The sequence below is a fragment of the Danio aesculapii genome, chromosome 13 (genome assembly GCF_903798145.1).
Source record: "Danio aesculapii chromosome 13, fDanAes4.1, whole genome shotgun sequence".
NCBI classification, from domain to species: Eukaryota; Metazoa; Chordata; class Actinopteri; order Cypriniformes; family Danionidae; genus Danio; species Danio aesculapii.
Window position 1 is genome coordinate 25,845,315 of NC_079447.1, and position 19,788 is coordinate 25,865,102.

Consider the following 19,788-nt stretch of genomic DNA (forward strand, 5'->3'; position numbering starts at 1 on the left):
CCAGCTGCTTGGAAAAAATACAGCTTTAACATTTTGTTGTTGTGGTGGTAGTTTTTCCTGAAATAGCTGGAGATGAAAATGGGCTACAAGAGTCTGAGTGAGTTCCAGGTATTTCCTGTGAAGCTCCGTCCCCGCGCTGACAGATATGGATTGAGTTTGACATGTTAATCTACTCCTCTCTGTGAAGAGGCTTCACCTCATGTTGTCGCTGTAATGAGGCATCACAACACACATTCATCTTTCCTCAGCAGGACTCAACAATTACACTGTCCTCGGCTCTGCACTGCCAGAGCACAGTCTACATCCATAAACATGCACTACTGGTCAAAAGATTGGAATAAGTATAGTCCTGACACAATATATATATTTTGTTGTACGATATATTGCACCAAAATATATTGCGATAAACAATATTATTGTCATTTTAAGATAATTTTATGCTACTCTTTATATAATGTCAGAATGACAATATATTATCACAATGCAAGTGCACTCATCCAAGGAACGCATTATATTTTATTCTTAAAATATTTCATTTAATTATAGTCATTTTAACAATTTAATAATTAGGAATCTAAATGGAATCACAATGTGGAAACATATATCCTAAACAAATAAAAAATATCAAATGTTAACAAAAAGAGCAGGGTAAAAATGAACAGAGGCTGTGATATCTGCTACCAGATCTATTTTCAGTTGTCAGACATCCTCATGAAAATATTCTTTAGTAATATAGTAAATACTACATTGTTTTTTACCCATACTGACACTAGCTATGTTTAAATCCAAAAATGCAAATTAACTTTATGCGAAAAACTGGAAAATTGCATAAAAAATGTGCGAATGAAGCAGCGTTTCCATCCAACGAGTCAAAGAGAACAAAATCATCATTTCCTGATTAACTGGCACCAAATATCAACAGTAAAAACTGAATTTGCTGCCGTAGGAGAAGCTGCATGAATCTTTTCTTCATTTAATAAATTTTCTATCAACCGTTTTTTAGGCGCATCTCCAAAATGTGCATAAAAATAGGTGGATGGAAACGTAGCTACAGACACCTCCAGTAGAGATGGAGATGTTGCACAATCAGCTATAATGTTGCTAGAATTGTTTTTATGTAAGGCCGATATATATATTGCATCACCAAAAATGATTGAGATCATGTTATTGTGCGATAAGTTTATATACTGATTATTGTGACAGGCCTAGATAAGTAGGATTTAAAAAATCTTTAAAGCATAAAATATAGGTCAATTCTGTTCACCAATGCTGCATTTATTTGATCAGAAATGCAGAAATTGTGATTGTTAATGTTTTTGCAATTAAAAATATAATTTTTTTTTATTAAATGTAGTTGGTGTAAATGCAGTTACTTTTACTCTTGATCAATTGAAATTGTCCTCAATGAACAAAAGTAAACATTTTATTGGTGCTTTTGACAGTTGCCACAAAAATATGAAGAAGCCCAATGGATTTTAATACTGAAAATAATAAATGTTAACATCCAAAATGCACACAAAAACAAAACTACAGAAGCAAGCAATGTATCTGTGCACATTGGATATGAAATTAAAAAAGCAAACAATTCCTCAACCCAGGGCTGAAATTGTTTTTGTAATTTTTTTTCGAGAGCCTTCTACTGATGATTTGTTTGCTAATAATAAATGTTATTCAAAATGTCGACCATCATTATAAGTTTTCTGGAGTAACAGGCTGAAAATGGAGCTTTAATGATGGAAATTAATTAAAGTACATTACATTAAAAAAAATAATTATAATAATTGTAGAAAAATAATAATTGTAACAATAGTGGATTTCACAATTTTACATTTTATAGCATTTTATAATAATAACAATAATAATAATAATAATAATAATAATAATAATAATAATAATAATAATAATAATAACTATTATTGTTTATACTTCTAATAATGACAAATACTGTAATAATACAATAATAATACAACAATAACAATAGTAAAATATGAGATTATAATTATAATATTACAAATAATGATAATCCTGTCATTGTAGTGAGTGCTATCTTGCATCACAGAGTGGTACTAAATCCTTCTCCAGAACCTATTCATTCACTGTTCCTGACGGGTGGAATGATCTCCCCAATCCTCCTACGTGGACTATAATAATAATAATAATAATAATAATAATAATTGTATAAAAATAAGAATTGTAATAATAGATTTCACAATTTTACATTTTATAGCATTTTATAGCATCAAACAAACAAAACAAAACAAAAATAGATTTTTGACAGAAAAAAATACCTTTTGACTGAAAGTATACATTTGTTTGCTGGAAATAGGAAATGAAACAAGCGACAATCGCATCATCGTTCTTGAAACTCTCACACAATGGCCCCAGGACACCAAGCAAACCATTGTTGAGCCTGGCTCGGTATGCCAACCAGAGAAAGCAAGCTGTTATTTACCTTGCATCATCCTGTTTCTGAGCCTGAATCTGGTTCTGAAAAACTCAAAAAGACACGCACACATTTACAACAGGACAAGTAAACAGGAAACCCCTCTGTCTGCCAGCACGGGCAGAATAAACACAAGCAAAGTTATTAACTGGCCACTGTGGAGCGCCAGACACGCTGGGAGAGAAAGAGAGAAAGAGTCCAGTTCAATTGGTCATTTATCTCCCTCACCCCTCTATCATCTCAATAGGGATGTCACGGCACTGGGATACACGGAAAATTACAGTGGAAAAGGAACAGCCTTTGTTAGTGTGCCATCTAAAACGTCAACAACTGCAACCAACACCAGACTGGAGGCAAACTCTTATCCTGTTTCCATCCAAACGGGTCATTTGTTATAGTGCACAAAAGGTTCAAGACTTCAGTTTGTGTATAAACTATATATGTGTGTGTGTGTAGGAGACTCAGCTGGGCTCTTCTGACTCACACAAAGGCACATCTGAACTGCGAGGCACAGAGCGCCTCTGTCCTGCACACAGACACACACATATAACAGGTGCGTGGCAGGAGAGAGGATTTTCGAGACCTGGCAGGCCTTGACAGGAAATGGAGCTCATGAGCAATTAAAGGGGCTGAGACATAAAGAAAACAAATATAACAGGAATGCGAGACCAGACTGTGTTTTTCTTCTCAAGGTTGATGTAAACATGAAACAAGAACTTTGAGTGGATGATAATATATGCAAGACAGTAAATTGTTTTTAGGTCAACAAACCTTGCCAAAAGAGATAACTGACAGTATAAAAATTCTACAGATTCAGTATGACCAAACAAAATTATAAATAAAAGATTACAAAATTAATAAAACCTAGTTTGTTTGTTATTCCAAAAGTAAAAATTCCTTAAAGTGCCTGTGAATGAAAACAGCAGCTTTGACATTCTGTACATTCTGATCATTATTTGTGTTTTTCCTTGTTATTATGTTACGAGCACATACATTTATGCTAACACCGCCCTTTATGCTGCTGTGCTGCTTATTTTGTTAATATTTTAGATTATATTGAGATCATTATACATTTATTTTAGACTTTGATGATTTATATATTGTATTTATTTTGTGAACAGAAATACAAAAATACTGTACTTATTAATTACCTTGTTGGCTAGTTTGTAAATGTCTTTATTGTCAAAGTTAGTCAATTTAAAGGGCACCTATTTTACCTCAATCTCTGCCTTGGTTGCGTCAGATAAACAGCACAATGACAGACATGAAGGAAGCAAATCTTACGTAACGTGTGTAAGTAATACTCCAGTAAGAACTTTCTTAATTCAAGCCTTTCTGCAATGATGAGTCACACACAATGTCGTTACAAAATTCACATACACACACACACACACAGACACACAGCACACGCGTTTAACCTTGCACTGTTTTTGCATGGCAAATGTGACAGGATACAGGTTAATATCCACTGCTGTATGGATATCTGGTATGTTAATGTACAAAATAAACCTGGTTTAACGTCCACAAAACGGGATTGAAGCGTCTTTGTACTTTGTACATTGTACTGACATGCGGCTGTGGTGATAAAGTAAAGACGGTAAAATCGCTGTAATTCATTACAAACATTCACTGTTTTAAAATGGTTTTAAACTTGTAAAACTCATTCCTGATCACATTTGATGACGATTGATGATCACAGAGCGCTGAACAGATCTTTTAATCCCAGTTGTTTTGCGCACATCCTTTCTTCTTGATGTGATTATATACGTTACTACGGAGCCATGTTAACACACGGCTGTCAATCAATTAGGTGGGCGGGGAAACCGTACTCCTACATCACGTTGCAGTGGGCCACAAAATGGGAGAGATTTGGATTCTATTTTAACGTCAGGAAATAAAATAAAAGACTTATTGTGTTTCTATGACTCCAGTATGACTGTGGACACATTATACCTACACACAGTTCTGTCCAAACAGCTCTCAAAAGACGATTTTCATCAAAGGAGCCCTTTATAGCATCCTTTGAAGTATTTATTTATATAGAAATAATATAAATAGTGTGTATCTAAAAATATACAAATTAGTGTATAGGTCAAATTATTCAAATTATGTATAGTCAAATTATTACATCATTTACACACGTTTTTTTTAACTGAATTATTCAATTTAATTCAAGTTTATTTGTATAGCACTTTTTACAACAATTGTTTCAAGGCAGCTTTACAAAAGGTGAACATTATTGCATTACAATCATTCATTTATTCATCATTCATTTATTCAATCATTCATTTTCTTTTCAGCTTAGTCCAATTATTAATCTGGGGTCGCCACAGTGGAATGAACTGCCAACTTGTCCAGCATTTGCTTTCACGCAGCGGGTGCTCTTCCAGCCACAACCCAACACTGGGAAACACCCACACACTTTTGCAATCACACAAATACACCATGGCCAATTTAGCTTATTCAATTCACCCCGCATGTCTCTGGACTGTGGGGGAAACCGAAGCACTCGGAGGAAACCCACGTGAACACGGGGAGAATATGCAAACTCCACACAGAAATGCCAACTGACACAGCCGGGGCTCGAACCAGCACCTACTTTCTGTGAGCCAATCATGCTACCCACTGCGCCACCATGACACCCTGCATTCCAATCAAATTAAGTTAAAGTTACAATCAAATATAAGTTATTACATACAGACATAGTTAACCTGCAATTATATTGCCTAAGTGATGTCTATGTTTATTTTTAATGAAGTGTATTTGTGTATTAAGTATATGTGTTGTCCTGGAAGTCCTCGATGGTTGAATTATAATGCAAGCAAATTTTCTATGCACCAAAAACCTCCTATTTTCCACTGTTTCTCAAATAATTTTTTTCTACTTCAAGATTTTGACGTAAATGCTAAGTGGTTGGTTAACCCTAATATATTCACATATGAGTAACATCCTTTACTCTTGTGTTAGAGATCACCAATGGTGCTTTGCAATCCGAACGCACAAGCATTAAGAAATTGAGCAATGGATTTTACTTCCCCAAATTCCTGTAGTGTGACTGACAGAGGAAGTCGCAGCTTGTTTCTGGATGACGTAGTCTTTCCAATCCTGTTGGACTGGAAATGTGTTGCTTATCAGACACTCAAAGTGTGTTTCACAGCTAATGAAACCAGAAATGCAATATGCACAAGTCATGCTTATGCTGAGATTTATGAGCAACAGCAAACAAATTTAAGTCTAAACAAAAAGCAACGATAAAAATGTCCCTATGCAGTACAAAATATGTTGGGAGTTTATAAATCACCAAAAATGATTTTAATTATCATTATGCAAGTCTCTTGAGATCCTCGTGTTGCTGGGAGAATATTTTAGAGGCAATTTAATTGTTAACATATTGAACATCTACAATATATGCTAGAGAGACAGTAACTAGGACAATTACAGCCCATCTCACGAGTCACAACCAAACATTCAAAGCATTACACAAATAAATCACCCTCAAGTCTGATGCAGTGGTTAGACAGCATGTGAGAAGGGGAAGGGAGAGAGTATAGAGACTGTGTTTCTGTTGTATAATGAAGTCGTTTGGCACTGTGTTAGGACCCTGCTGCTATATGGCCTTCCACCTCACAAAAAAAAACAGCTGGACAAAATCCAGCACTGCTCAAAGTCTGAAAGCTCAACCCGCCCGAAGGGGACAGCAGCCCTGAGGGACAACAACACTTCAACTCTGCACACTACAGGCACTTCAGAATCAACACCAATGTGTTATATATGCAATGTAACATGCACACACTTTACATAGCATTACAAAACTCACAGACAGGGATAAAAGCTGTGATCCGAAAGGTTACTTCGGAAAAAAATTGATTAGTGCATGTGTCTTTTTCACACTAATTCATTCAGAAAGAAAACAAGTGAGAAGTCAACCAATCGTTCACTCAACCAATTGTTCAAATACAAATTAATTTAAAAACAAAAGGATACAACAAGTCACTGAATAATTTACACAATCAATTTGTTCAAACATATCACAAAACAAAATGTCAAGCAGTAACTCTGTTGACTTTTTACATACACTGCTTTATTAACAAAGAAAACAAGCTCGAAGTTGTTGCTCATTTACTCAACCGATCTCATATTAAAACGGTGATTTAGTTCCGAAAATACACTTGCCAAATAATTAAAGGGCCATGAAACCTCCCTGTCTCAGCAGGGTGTTTTCACACCTCTAGTTTGAAAAAAGTCAAGAAAGTGGGTGAGTCCAATTTTTACGTGCATGCACTGATTTCCACAGTGGCAACACAAACACAGATGCAGGGGAGATAGAAAGTGACTACGTTTACATGGACATCAGTAATCAAATTATTTGCCTTAATCTAAATAAGACAATAATAAAATTAAAGAATTTACATGAGTTGCATTTTGAATGTTCCATTCATGATCCCGTTTTACATGTTATCGCCCATAATACGATTAACGTCATTGCATTACCACACTATCCACATTTCCTCTGGAGTTTCATGTAATTTCAGAAGTTTCATTTTTAATATGTTGACTTTAACTGCAGTTTGGCACTGTCACTTTCATTCAGGAGCATTCCATGCATGCTCCTCATGACAAACAAGATATTGGATGCGAGGAACTGCTGGAAGAGTGTAGTTTTAATACAATTTGATACCGCACACTATATGGGATCCCTCAGCATTTCTCGGAGAGACTTGGTAGGTGCAAAAGACTTGGTAGGTGCAAAGAATAATGTCAAACAGCCGTGTGTGTGTATAGACTATCCTGTCACAAAATTCGGCAAAAATCATATGCGGCGAATGTCCTACACGACAGTCATAGTTTGATGAAGGTGTTTACATGTTTACATTCGGAAAGCAGCATTTACAGCAGATCTTTTAGTCTATAATATTGTAATGATATTACTACTAAATCATTTTGACCAAGGTGTGTCTTTAATAACTTTAAGAGTACTGCTGACGATACTAACTAACTTTGCCATCTGAATAAACATAAAATATTGATCGCACACTTACCAAATCTGTAGAGACAAGACAATCAACACGAATTGGAACTGTCTTTTTTAAATAAGACAAGTGGCAAATCCCGATTTCACCATTTCCAGATGCGAAAAGCTCTTAGTTAAAAAATTTTCCTTACAAACATATTTTTTTTGCATGTTAGCAGACATCTAGTCTCCACGCTGGAATTTACACAATGATCGCATGGCCAAAATGCAGCTTTCAAACCGGAAAAACAAATTTGCTCAAAATAACGCAAAAACAACCAATTTTCACTTTTTTTGTGAAATATATGTGTCCTAATAGTGTTTTTAGCAGCGTAAGACATATATATTACTGTAAACATCTCAAAAAATGTGCTTTGGTGTTTTGTGACCCTTTACATTTCTTTCACAAGTTGTTAGAACAAAACTGATTTGTTCTAAAAACTAAACTAAACAAGCAACAAGTGATTAACTCTTTGACTGGAACTGAAATCACTATACTATACTATACTATACTATACTATACTATACTATACTATACTATACTATACTATACTATACTATACAGCCAAAAACAGTATGTGACCACAGCTGCATATCTTAATTTGTAGTACTCAAAATAAACAAATAAATGAAATTATATAAAATCAACACAATTCAGAAGTGCATAAAACGAACACTTTGAGGCCACAGAAGATGTTTTGTCAATGGTCTTAATATAGAGGCATAACTGACATCGTTTACTAACAACATGTGAAGTAGCAAGATTCCAATGACAAGCAATTTGTCTGTCCAGATGTAACTTGACAGAAACTTTGAAATATCACAGACATTCAGAAGCGTACAATTGTGCAATGCACTCCCATAGTTATAGTAGACAGGTCTATAACCTAAATAACCTAATCAATACATTTAAAATGTCATTAACCTTATTAAATACATGCTTTGTGACTGATGGTGTTGGTAAGCACTGAGGCACAGTTATGACATCATGAATACACTATATGTCTGCTATATTTATTTTTCAAGATATGAGGTAATCTATCTTCTGGCAGTTTCAGTATGACTATGCATGTCACACAAAATGGTGTTCAGTTCCATTAGAAACAAATAACACTGAATAAAGAACATAATCAGCACCTGAGGTGATCATTGTCATAGTACTTTATGCCGCTTTTTCAATGTTACAGAAAAATACGTATCTAAAATAGAAACTTCATGCATGCCCATTGCAGATGGTTAAGACAAATCTATTTTTAACTTAGAAGAGAATGTTGCAGTTCTGCATGTAGGTAGGACATTGTGTGACACTGGTAGGTCACATGATAATGACAGAATGGAGAATGTAGCAAGTATAAATAACATAAATTCATACTTTATAGAACACACTTTTTTTATTGATGCAAAGACTAAACATCAACATGAGCATACAGTATTCAATTGAGCTATTGTTTAATCTATTGTTTAAAGTATGGTCGAAGAGAGAGCTTAACACGCTGCAATTTAAGAAAGCAATGCAATTACAAAAAACAGCAAATAAAGTAACGATCTTCACCAATTTGACATCACACGTGTTGCAAATTGGTCACAACACAAACAACTGAAGAAACGAGCAGCAAATTGGTCACAACACAAACAACTGAAGAAACGAGCAGTAAATTGGTCACAACACAAACAACTGAAGAAACGAGCAGCAAATTGGTCACAACACAAACAACTGAAGAAACGCACAGCAAATTGGTCACAACACAAACAACTGAAGAAACACGCAGCAAATTGGTCACAACACAAACTGAAGAAACGCGCAGCAAATTGGTCACAACAAAAACAACTGAAGAAACACGCAGCAAATTGGTCACAACACAAACTGAAGAAACGCGCAGCAAATTGGTCACAACAAAAACAACTGAAGAAACACGCAGCAAATTGGTCACAACACAAACTGAAGAAACGCGCAGCAAATTGGTCACAACACAAACAACTGAAGAAACGCACAGCAAATTGGTCAAAACACAAACAACTGAAGAAATAAGCAGCAAATTGGTCACAACAAAAACAACTGAAGAAACGCACATCAAATTGGTCACAACAAAAACAACTGAACAAACGCACAGCAAATTGGTCACAACAAAAACAACTGAAGAAATGCACAGCAAATTGGTCACAACAAAAACAACTGAAGAAACGCACAGCAAATTGGTCACAACAAAAACAACTGAAGAAATGCACAGCAAATTGGTCACAACAAAAACAACTGAAGAAACGCACAGCAAATTGGTCACAACAAAAACAACTCAAGAAATGCACAGCAAATTGGTCCCAACACTTGCAAATATCCATGTAACACAATGGAAATGTTTCTAGGGGACCCAAAAACATGATGGACCCTGCTGAGATATGGATGTGTTATTATGCCGTGATTGTTGCTCAGTGAAGTGATTGGTGGTCTTTGAAAGGTGAGTTGTTTTTCGTTTATTTTAATATCCTGATCACACAACATAATAAACCCATAATAACACATATCTATAATAATAACACATCCATATCTCAACAGGGTCCGTCATGTTTTTGGGCCCCCAAGAAACATTTCCATTGTGTTACGTGGATATTTGTAAGTGTTGTGAACAATTTGCTGCGCGTTTCTTCAATTGTTTGTGTTGTGAGAATTTGCAACGCGTGTGCTGTCAAATTGATGAAGAACGTTTCTTTATTTGCTGGTGTTTTTTATAATTGCATGTGCTTTCTTAAATAGCAGCGCGTTAAGCTCTCTCGGCCATCGTACAAATCACTGAATCATTCACTCAGTCAAACTGAATCTCTCTGGAACATCTGTGATCTTGCATCCACTCTGTATAAACAGTTTTTGAAACTTGTCTGAAAAGTCTAATCTCCATAGTACAGTGGCTGACGCACAAGTGACAGCACCGAGGATCCAGAGTTAAACACATTAAACCAGAATGAATGCACAAACTTAAAAATAACAACAATGAAAGCCCTTGAAATCTGATTGACAGTTTATTCAAGTTAAAGTGTTTTTATCTCAGTCTCCTGCTGCTATGTCTGAAAGGATTGCGGAAAGGCTCAAAAAAATGACATTTACAGACACAGCTGCAAAAGCGGGGAAAACAGTGAGAAAGCACACTCGAAAATATAGCCTCTCGTTACCGCAGACTGCAGCACACAGACCAACAAACCCAAACCATCTGAATGCCACTGCAGAAGTGGAAGCTGAACGATGACCATTTAGATCTGATTCCATACTTTTATCGATTCCCCAAATTGCATATCAACCATATCTAGGTCCCTTCACAACACGGGATGGGTGCGTTCATCAGATCCCTAGGCATACATGCATGTGAATCACATAAACACAAGCTCAGAGAGAGCAGGCAGAGGCCAGTGCTCCACAGGATGTGGCCAGCTCCACCCCACATAGCATGTCCCAGAGCAATAACCAGACAAAATGGGGATCAAACAACGATTTATACATGTGCTGACAAATTCCAGACTCATATATCTTGCTGTTCTTGCATTTGAGTTCTTGGTGGACATCTTTCATTGGGTTTCATTGAGTTTCCTGCCCTGAACTGGCTCCAAATTTACCTTTTGATCTACTTAAAAGTTTCCAACTCCTCAGAACTTACCCTTTGTCCCTCTTTTACGCCGTCTCTCCATCTCCATTTCTAAGTTTGTGTGTCAGACACAAAGAGGTCTCTCATTCAAACCGTGCAGTGGGAAGAGTGAGGTGATTCCGTGGGAAAGGCTCTTGGCAGACTGGCAGCTTCCTGACTGCAAGAGGTGATATCATTGCTGGAGTCCTGGGCTGGATACCGAATGATCATTCGCAGAGGAAAACAACTGCAGCGACTTGTTTATCAAGCTATTATAATCCTTCTTACAGTCTTTAAAAGAGGTCTAATGCTGGTTATCACGATAAGTGTTCTGATCACAAAGACTAAGCCCTTATGTTTACATGTATCTCTGTGATTTCCGTAACACCCAACCAACACAACAAACCTGTCTAAAGGTTTACAAAATACAAAAATAGCTACAATGAAGAAGCCAAACCAGTTTCATAACTAAAGCTGGATTCCAGGAACAAATTATATGAAACTCTGAGATATGAGGATGTATGTCAGTTAAAATTAAGACATACCTATGAATAGCTTAGCATTTCTCTAAATGAATTTTTTTGAGGAATGTTTACAATGTTTACTGTAAAATTGATCATGGTTACAGTAAGACACTTACAAAATAATTTAACACAGGTGAACTGTAAACACAGTCTACCCTCCAGTCTACCCAGTCTCAGATAGATAAATGTACTGCACACTTTCCTATAAATAACAAAAAATAATTACAGCAGTGAGAAAACAGCATGTAAGAAAGCATTTTTAAAAAGCACTTTATACAGTTAATTATACAGTGTTAAACATGAAATACTCTGACAGTATTTTTGTTTTACTATAAACCACTTTTTCAGTTCGTTTTCAGTTCTTTACAAAAAAATAAACTGGATGAAATTTCAACACACATAATGATGGTGCTCCAGAACCACACCTAACTGTGTTTTTAATAATCAATGGTATTTCGATTATGTTTACCAGCCGCAACAAACTTTAAGAAAGTTTGCTCGGAATGTCTTTTCAAAATCCTGGAACAAACTTTGTTTTTGCCAGATTTTTTTTGTCTTTTGTTGTACGGGTATATTTTGGCGACAGAGAAAAATACATGGGATGCATCAAAATGTATTTCTTTCTCAAATAAATATCAAGTTCCAATAAGATGTTTCCTACACTATATACAGTTGAAGTCAGAATTATTAGCCCCCTTTTAATTGTTTTTTTATTTTTTAAATATTTCCCAAATGATGTTTAACAGAGCCAAGAAATTTTCACAGTATGTGCGATAATATTTTTTCTTCTGGAGAAAGTCTTATTTGTTTTATTTCGGCTAGAATAAAAGCAGTTTTAAATTTTTTAAAAGCCATTTTAAGGACAAAATTATTAGCCCCTTTAAGCTATACTTTTTTCTGAGTCTACAGTACAGTATACGTTTACAATCAGTGCTCTACAGATAAGGAATTTTTATCGCCAATGTTGAGAAATCAATCTGGCTGTTTTGCAAATATGAGGTTGATAGAGTATAATACATGTAACATGTAAATGTGCCAAACTGAATAAACTGAATTTATTATGCATAAATGTTTATTAAAGCATAAATATGCTTTAAGTTAAAGAGATGATGGCAACCATTCAAGAACTCAGAGGACAACAAACACCTAATGCACAAATATACTTCATTAAGCATATACGTATATATACGTACACTATGTAACAGCAGGAAACTATGTTTATATTCTGCCCACACAACTTAACTTTACTGAGTTTGACTGTAATGTAATGATGTGCACCTTATATGAAGCTGCTTTGGAATGATAATTATTGTGAAAAGTGCTGTTTGCGTACAATTGACATGAATTGAACTGAAATAAACAAAGGCCACCAACAAGATCAACCAATTTTCACAAATATGACAAAAGTCTTATCCATTTCAAAGTCATACAGAGATCATACATAACTCCTTATAAGAGGTTTAAAATGAAACTGCATTACGTTATATCGTTATATCTGTATCTATATAAACGTTATATCTGTAACACTGTATCTTCGGGTACTATTCTCCATATGTTTTTGGGCAACCCAGGCTCATTCTGAGAACGTAGTCCCGGGGACGTTTCTGGAGACCGCGAAATACGTCCCGGGAGGTACGTATTTGTGCAGTTTTTGTTTTCGCGAGTCCGCGAGAGGCCGCTGTGCGCGCTTTTTCCCGCGCCGTTCTCGCGTAAACCCGCTAGAGGCCGCTGTCGAACGACCTTCCGCCTGTCTGCCTGTCTTCATGACGGAATGATTGACCGTGCGACCGGCCAATCGGCTGACCCACCCTCCTCCGTCCCTAAACCCAACCAACGACGGTTCACAAAAGCCATCCAGAAAAAGTAAAGCCCTCGTCCGATTTTTACCACGTTTTCGGATTTTGACCACATTCTCACCCTGTGACGAACTTGTTCGCTTCATTTTTTGGATTTTGTTTTTGTTTTCTTACCTGATTTCTGGAACCGCTCTTCCCCGGACTCGAACCCGGTCATCGTCGTCGTGGTCAGCCCCTCCCTGCGCCTCGAGTCCGCCAGAGTACACCAAGAGCTAACCGGACAAACTGGCTGCAGCGGAAAAGCCCTCCACACGGAGGCGAGCGGCCGGCTGGCCGGCCGGCCGGCCAGCAAGCGCCGAAGGGAACGGCGTCACACCGCCCCGCAGCGTTCGCTTAAAAAAATGAAATGCAGCCGTACGTACCCCCGGCTACGTATTTCGCGGTCTCCAGAAACGTCCCCGGGACTACGTTCTCAGAATGAGCCTGGGTTGTTTTTGGGAATGTCCAATTGTTGTCGACCTGTGGTCTCACATAAATTCTGTTTTGTCCTTTTTACTACAAGTTGATTATGTGTCTAATTATTTGTTTATGTCTTCTCAATGACGATTTTAATTTCTGTATGAGTACACTAAAGTAGAGAATTTTGTTTGCTGGTTTTACAGCTGCAAAGAATCCAATCATAAAAAAAACTGGTTTACTCCACACATGTATGCAAAAACATTTTAGATTCATAGCCTCCTTAAAATAGTGACTTCTAAAGGACATTTTAGACTATTTAAAGGAATGACCATATTAAGGTTTTTTCTCTTTTTTCAGATTGAATATTTGTTGATATGTCTGTTGCTCCCCCTTCCCTGTTTATTTGTTTGAATATCTGGTATTTTGTTCATCTAAAGACAATAAAATGTTGATCACAAAAAAATATGACATAATTACAACATAATTGTGTATAAACTAAGACTTGCACCATACAACTGTTGCAGATTATATTACGCTTAAAATCAATGTTTAGGAATTATTAATATTGTCATCTCGAAACTGAGCTATATATGAATCGATGTTAATGTTCCAATAACAGAAATGTGTTATCATCCATCTGCCATCAGATAAGAAAGTAGCAGAAGGCTCTTGTAAGCTCTTCTAGCTGAAATTTAAATCATTTTTCTGTGGTGAATGACATTAACACACAAAAGCTGCTGGCTGAGCTTAACTGCTCTGTAGCTGAAACAATGCTTCAAAAGAAAATGAGGTCTGCATGTGCTGACTACAGTCGCACTTCAGCGGCAAAGACAGATAAACCATTAGATCTTGTTCAAATAAATCATACTTAAGAAGCAGCAGACACATGAAGCCGGCTCCCCTTACCGAATATGTGTGGCTTCCTCTACTTCAATGTATCACTTCCAGGTCCTCTTTCATCACAAATCCCTCCATTACTTAGTACATCATTATTCCTGCAGAACAAAGTGAAACAAAAGAGTTTTTAAACACCTTTTCAGATGTGCAAAGCCAAACAACATCGACTGAAATTGACCACTTTTTTAATAGTCAGTATTATCTGCTTCAAAACAGCACTGGTCCCAATAGGTTTCAGTGTTTCAAATATTTGAGGTTTGCTCTGAGATTGAACCTCCAATTGGCTCACAAAATGTAAACGAGGCAAAAATATTCAGTGTGGACACAAAATTTGGGGTTGTAAGAATTTTTTTAAAGAAGTCTCTTTTGCTTAGCAAGGCTGCACCGAATATAAAAAGAATGTATAACAATTAAAGATAACAACTCTAAAACAATTAAACACTCTATTTTAATGTGTTTTAATAGTACTTTATTCATGTAACAGCTAAAAAGGAATATTCATCAGCCATTACTCCAGTATTGAGTCAGATGATCCTTCACGAATCATTATATCATGCTGATGCATGCAAGAAACAGCATGATACAAATAATATGATCAATGTTGTTTAATTCTTTTGTATTTCTGGAGGAAACTGACGAAAAAGAACATTTATTTAAAACATAAATATATTGTAAAATTATAATAGTTGTTACTGTTACATTTGAAAATTTTAATCAATCCTTGCTGAATTAAAATAGTAGATTAATAATTTAATAATAATAATAATAATAATAATAATAATAATAATAATAATAATAATAATAAATTAACCCAGACTTTTAAATAGTGCATTATATGAATAGTTTGATGGCCGAGAGAGTTTAACGTGCTGCAATTTGAAAAAGCACGTGCAATAACAAAAAGGCTAGCAAACTGTGAAAGATCTTCACCCTATTTTAACACATTTTTAAAAAACGCGCTGCATTTTCACTTAATGCAAACACATTAATAAAACGCACTGCAAATTCTCACAACACAAACAAATTATATAAACGCACGGCATTTTTTCACAACTCTTTCAAATAACTCGGAACACAACGGAAATGTTTCAAGGGGACTCCGTGACGGACCCGGCTTTTTAGGTTATGGTTATTTAGGCTAATACATACTAAAGACAATGGTATCGGGAAAGACAATGGTATCAGGACATTAAAATAAAGTCACCTTTCAAAGATCACCTACAACTTAACTGCGCATAGGCTGTTTCTCAATTTCAAGACTGCTGAGACCGTTTTTGCCAAGTTACCTCGGAAGAACGAAATCGGGAGACTGGAGAACAGAGAACGCGTCCTGTGAGAAATAAGATGCTGCATTCGTCCTGATGGTCACATGACCTTCACGCGTTTTTAGTGGAAAATTATTCAAACATTACACCATTCATACAATTTATTGTTTTTCCTCTTTTCACAATATACACTATGAATAAAGACCTTACAAATATGCGTTGCACGACACAAATAGAACACGTTTAAATGTGAGTTTCAGCAAATAAACACCCATAATGTGTTCATGCCTTTATTAAGAATTTCATATTAATGTTTACTTTCAGCGTCTCATTTAGGGAAACTCCTGAGACAAATAAGTTTTCTTTCTGAATCTATATAAAATGCAGCCGCAATGTTTTCTTGGACTTCTCTAGCTAATTTTGTGCTGAAGTCTGCATCGATGCGTCCTCGATATCAGGAACACATCCGGGAACTTTCACGTGTCCTCCGTTCTTGCGGTCTTGAGATTTGAAACTGAACTTTGCCGGTTGATGAAGACGTTGCACGAGAACGCTAGGATGCAAGAACACTGAAGAACACATATTGAGAAACAGCCATAGTAAAGAGCATAGAATTACCAAGAGGCGACACTCTAGTGCGATTTGGGAAACAGCCACTAGATGCCGCGGCGGCCATTTTGGAATGAAAATTCCAATAGAACAACAGCATATTATAAGTCTGTAAAATAAACTATTAAAAGTGCTGATGATTGTGAAAGTAAGGGTTGTATCGTCCACTTGTATCTCAGCTTTAATACGCTTTTTAAATAAATAAATAAAAACAAAGCAGCTGCTTGACATCGCAACAGCAATATGATCCAATAGATGGCCGATTGCTTTCACTCCAAAATGGCGGAATCACAGGGCTGTTGCTGGGCGCTGCTGTTGCAATGGAACGTTCTATTGAGTGTCGCCTTTTTGAAATGCAGTGTGTTTTATTAATTTGTTTGCGTTGTGTGAAAATGCAACACCTTTTTTAAAAATGTGTTTGCGTTTAGAGAGTTTGCAGCATGTGTGCTGTCAAACTGATAAAGATCTTTTCTCAATTTGCTGGTGTTTTTTGTAATTGCACGTGTTTTCTTAAATTGCAGCGCGTTAAGCTCTCTCGGCCACCGTAGAATAGAAACAAATGTACTGAAAGGAAGAAATTACATGCAAGTTGACAGTTATACACACTACAGTATCACTCTGCTAATGTTTTTGACTTGCTTTCCAATTTAGTGGTTAAACTATTTACCACATTATCAGTCTCACTTTGCATTTATTGCTCTGACCATAATCTGGTGTCACATTTATTGCATGTCAAGTTGTTTTAAAGGGATAGTTCAGTCGAAACATAAGCATTTCCTCATCATATACTCACACTAAAGTCGTTCTAAAACCTTCATTCATTTTTTTCTTCTGTTGAACACAAGGCAAGATATTCTGAAGGATGAAGCAAGATATTCTGAAGAGTGTTAGCCATTGACATCCAAAGAAGGAACAAAGAAATGCATTGGAAGACAATGGCTGCTGCTTTCTATTCTAGTCTTAAGTATATCTTCATTTGTGTTCACCAGAAGAAAATAAACTCAAACATGTTTGGAACAAGTGGACAGAGTAAACTTTAATGACATGGCCCCATCATTCACTGAATTCGTTGTAACAACTTTCAATACAGTCAGCAGGCGCTAAAATTATTCTGACAAATCACGGTACACACAGAAGCTACCCTGACACTTCAGTCACAGCTGCTGACACCTCAGCATTTGAGATCGGTTCTGTGGTTGCATCAGCAATTTGGTGTAAGCCACAACTTCAATAAAGTAAATACAACTGGTATGTATAGAGTATTGAATTGGATCAGAACATTCCGTTGCCAAACTAATCCAATGCCAGTCACTGCACAAATCTGAAATTCTTGTTAAATGACGCATGTTCTGGGCAAAATCAGTTAAGTTACTTCCCATTGCCTGAGACTAATCCTCTTAACAGGCCTCAGGGACTCTACTGAATTATTTGGTGGGGTAGAAATGAAAAGTCTAGTGGAATGGTTTTTAGAAACAAGTAAATAACGAATGCCATCAATTAGTCTGACAGCAATAAAAAAGAACTGATGAATATACAGCATGAATGGCGGATATGTAAACATCACAGACACTTTCTACTGACTTGTATTGTTTGCTTGTTTTTTTTATATCCTCTAACATAAGATTTTCCATTATTATTATTTCTTTTTTTGTTTGTTTATTAAACTACTTTCCACACAGGAGGATTTTGGCTGCTCCTCCAAATGTTAATTTCAGGTTTTACCATCCAGGGTCATTTGGACCAAACAAACCTCACTCGTTTTCTCTGACTAATTTGAGGGCATTTCACAACGTTGATGAACTTACACAACGCATTGTGCCTGTTTTGACGACAGTAGGTTGAAGCTACAAACTGAATTCTAATAAATATGTTTATCCCTCGCTTTTATAGTTTACAAAGGATTATATAAAAGGAAATATGTACAAAGATGATCTTTTAAATTGTGAATTTTTGTTCTATTAACGTACACAAACATTGCTCAGTGTATTACAGCTGCTTTTAACAGATGTGAAAGCACTTTATACTCATGAAATCATTTTATGGTATCAGAAATCAAAACGTTTGACAGAGATTTAAATATTTCTTAAATGATTTCTTAAGAAACATCACGCTGTGGTTCAAGAGAATAACTTACAGTAAGGTAACTTCTTTGCCAATAGACCATTTGTGTTACCTCACAAACATAATTGTATTAAACGTACCTGCTGGCAACAAAACGAAACAATACTATAGATTCATGTCCCAAAAAAAACAAAACAAGTGGCACTAAACATAATTTGCCAAACTACTATCACTATATCCTCAACAATGTTCCGTTAAAACTGAATTACTAGCATAGTTAATAAAGTGGTAATAAAATACATGTCAAAACAGAATACCTGAACATTACCAGTTAAATGAACTTACATGATTCCTCCAAAGAAAACACAAACATAACAAACGGTTTAAACGCATCTCAGATGAACCTGGGATCACAAAACAAAACACTCTCCGCGTTCTTACATTAATAAACAGTGCGTAGGACTCACCTCGACGGGACGAAATCAAAACACCCGTTAACAAAAGCGCAGTAACGCATTTATAAGAGCTGGATTGTGTTTCTCCAAAGGCTGAGCTGCAGTGAACAGTTTTGGATGTTCCTGCATGACCGAAGCGAAGTTGTTTCCTTGTACTTCGCAAGTAAGTCTCATCTAACTCATGGCTGTGTTGAAGCATGCGACCTCTCCCGGCAAAAACAAACTCCAGGAGAAGAACAAAAGTTGATATGCATTGAGTTTCACGTCACGTGTTCCAGCTGGGAATGTCTTTGGAAGGGAGAAGTCTTTGTTAGATCCACCAGCCATTCAGAGGAACATGAAAGAACCGGAAAGACAGTGGAAAACACACACATTAAATAAAACATCTCCTGATCTCATTCCCAAGTGGTTCAAAGAAAACAACAAAAACACTACCAACATTTCACTTCTTTTTATTATGTAGCTACGAGATATTACAAACCTTTAATCGTCCAATATTCCAGGTGTTATTAGAACGTATAGTGAGTTTGTAGATACATGAAATGCTAGCTATAAAATTAGCCGGTCCATCATATATGATTTAACAACATAAAGTTAGATATGTAGGAAATTATATTTAAATATTCTTTTAATCTTGTTTTGAGATCATTTCTAAAAGTA

General features: G+C 36.1%; 1 protein-coding gene across 2 annotated transcripts in view; it reads right to left on the minus strand.

Annotated features, from left to right (window-relative positions):
• rin2a (Ras and Rab interactor 2a) overlaps nucleotides 1-19,550 on the minus strand; it is a 64,302-nt gene extending 44,752 nt beyond the window's left edge. Inside the window, exons 1-2 of one of the 2 annotated variants that reach the window (XM_056470522.1) lie at nucleotides 19,141-19,550; nucleotides 14,748-14,836 (exon numbers count right to left, since the gene is read on the minus strand). The gene's annotated coding sequence lies outside the window, so the exon portion shown is untranslated. Of the gene's footprint in view, nucleotides 1-11,095; nucleotides 11,390-14,747; nucleotides 14,837-19,140 lie in introns of those variants that run through there. The other variant, XM_056470523.1, reaches the window with a different exon arrangement.
• Between the last annotated feature and the right edge of the window lie 238 nt (nucleotides 19,551-19,788).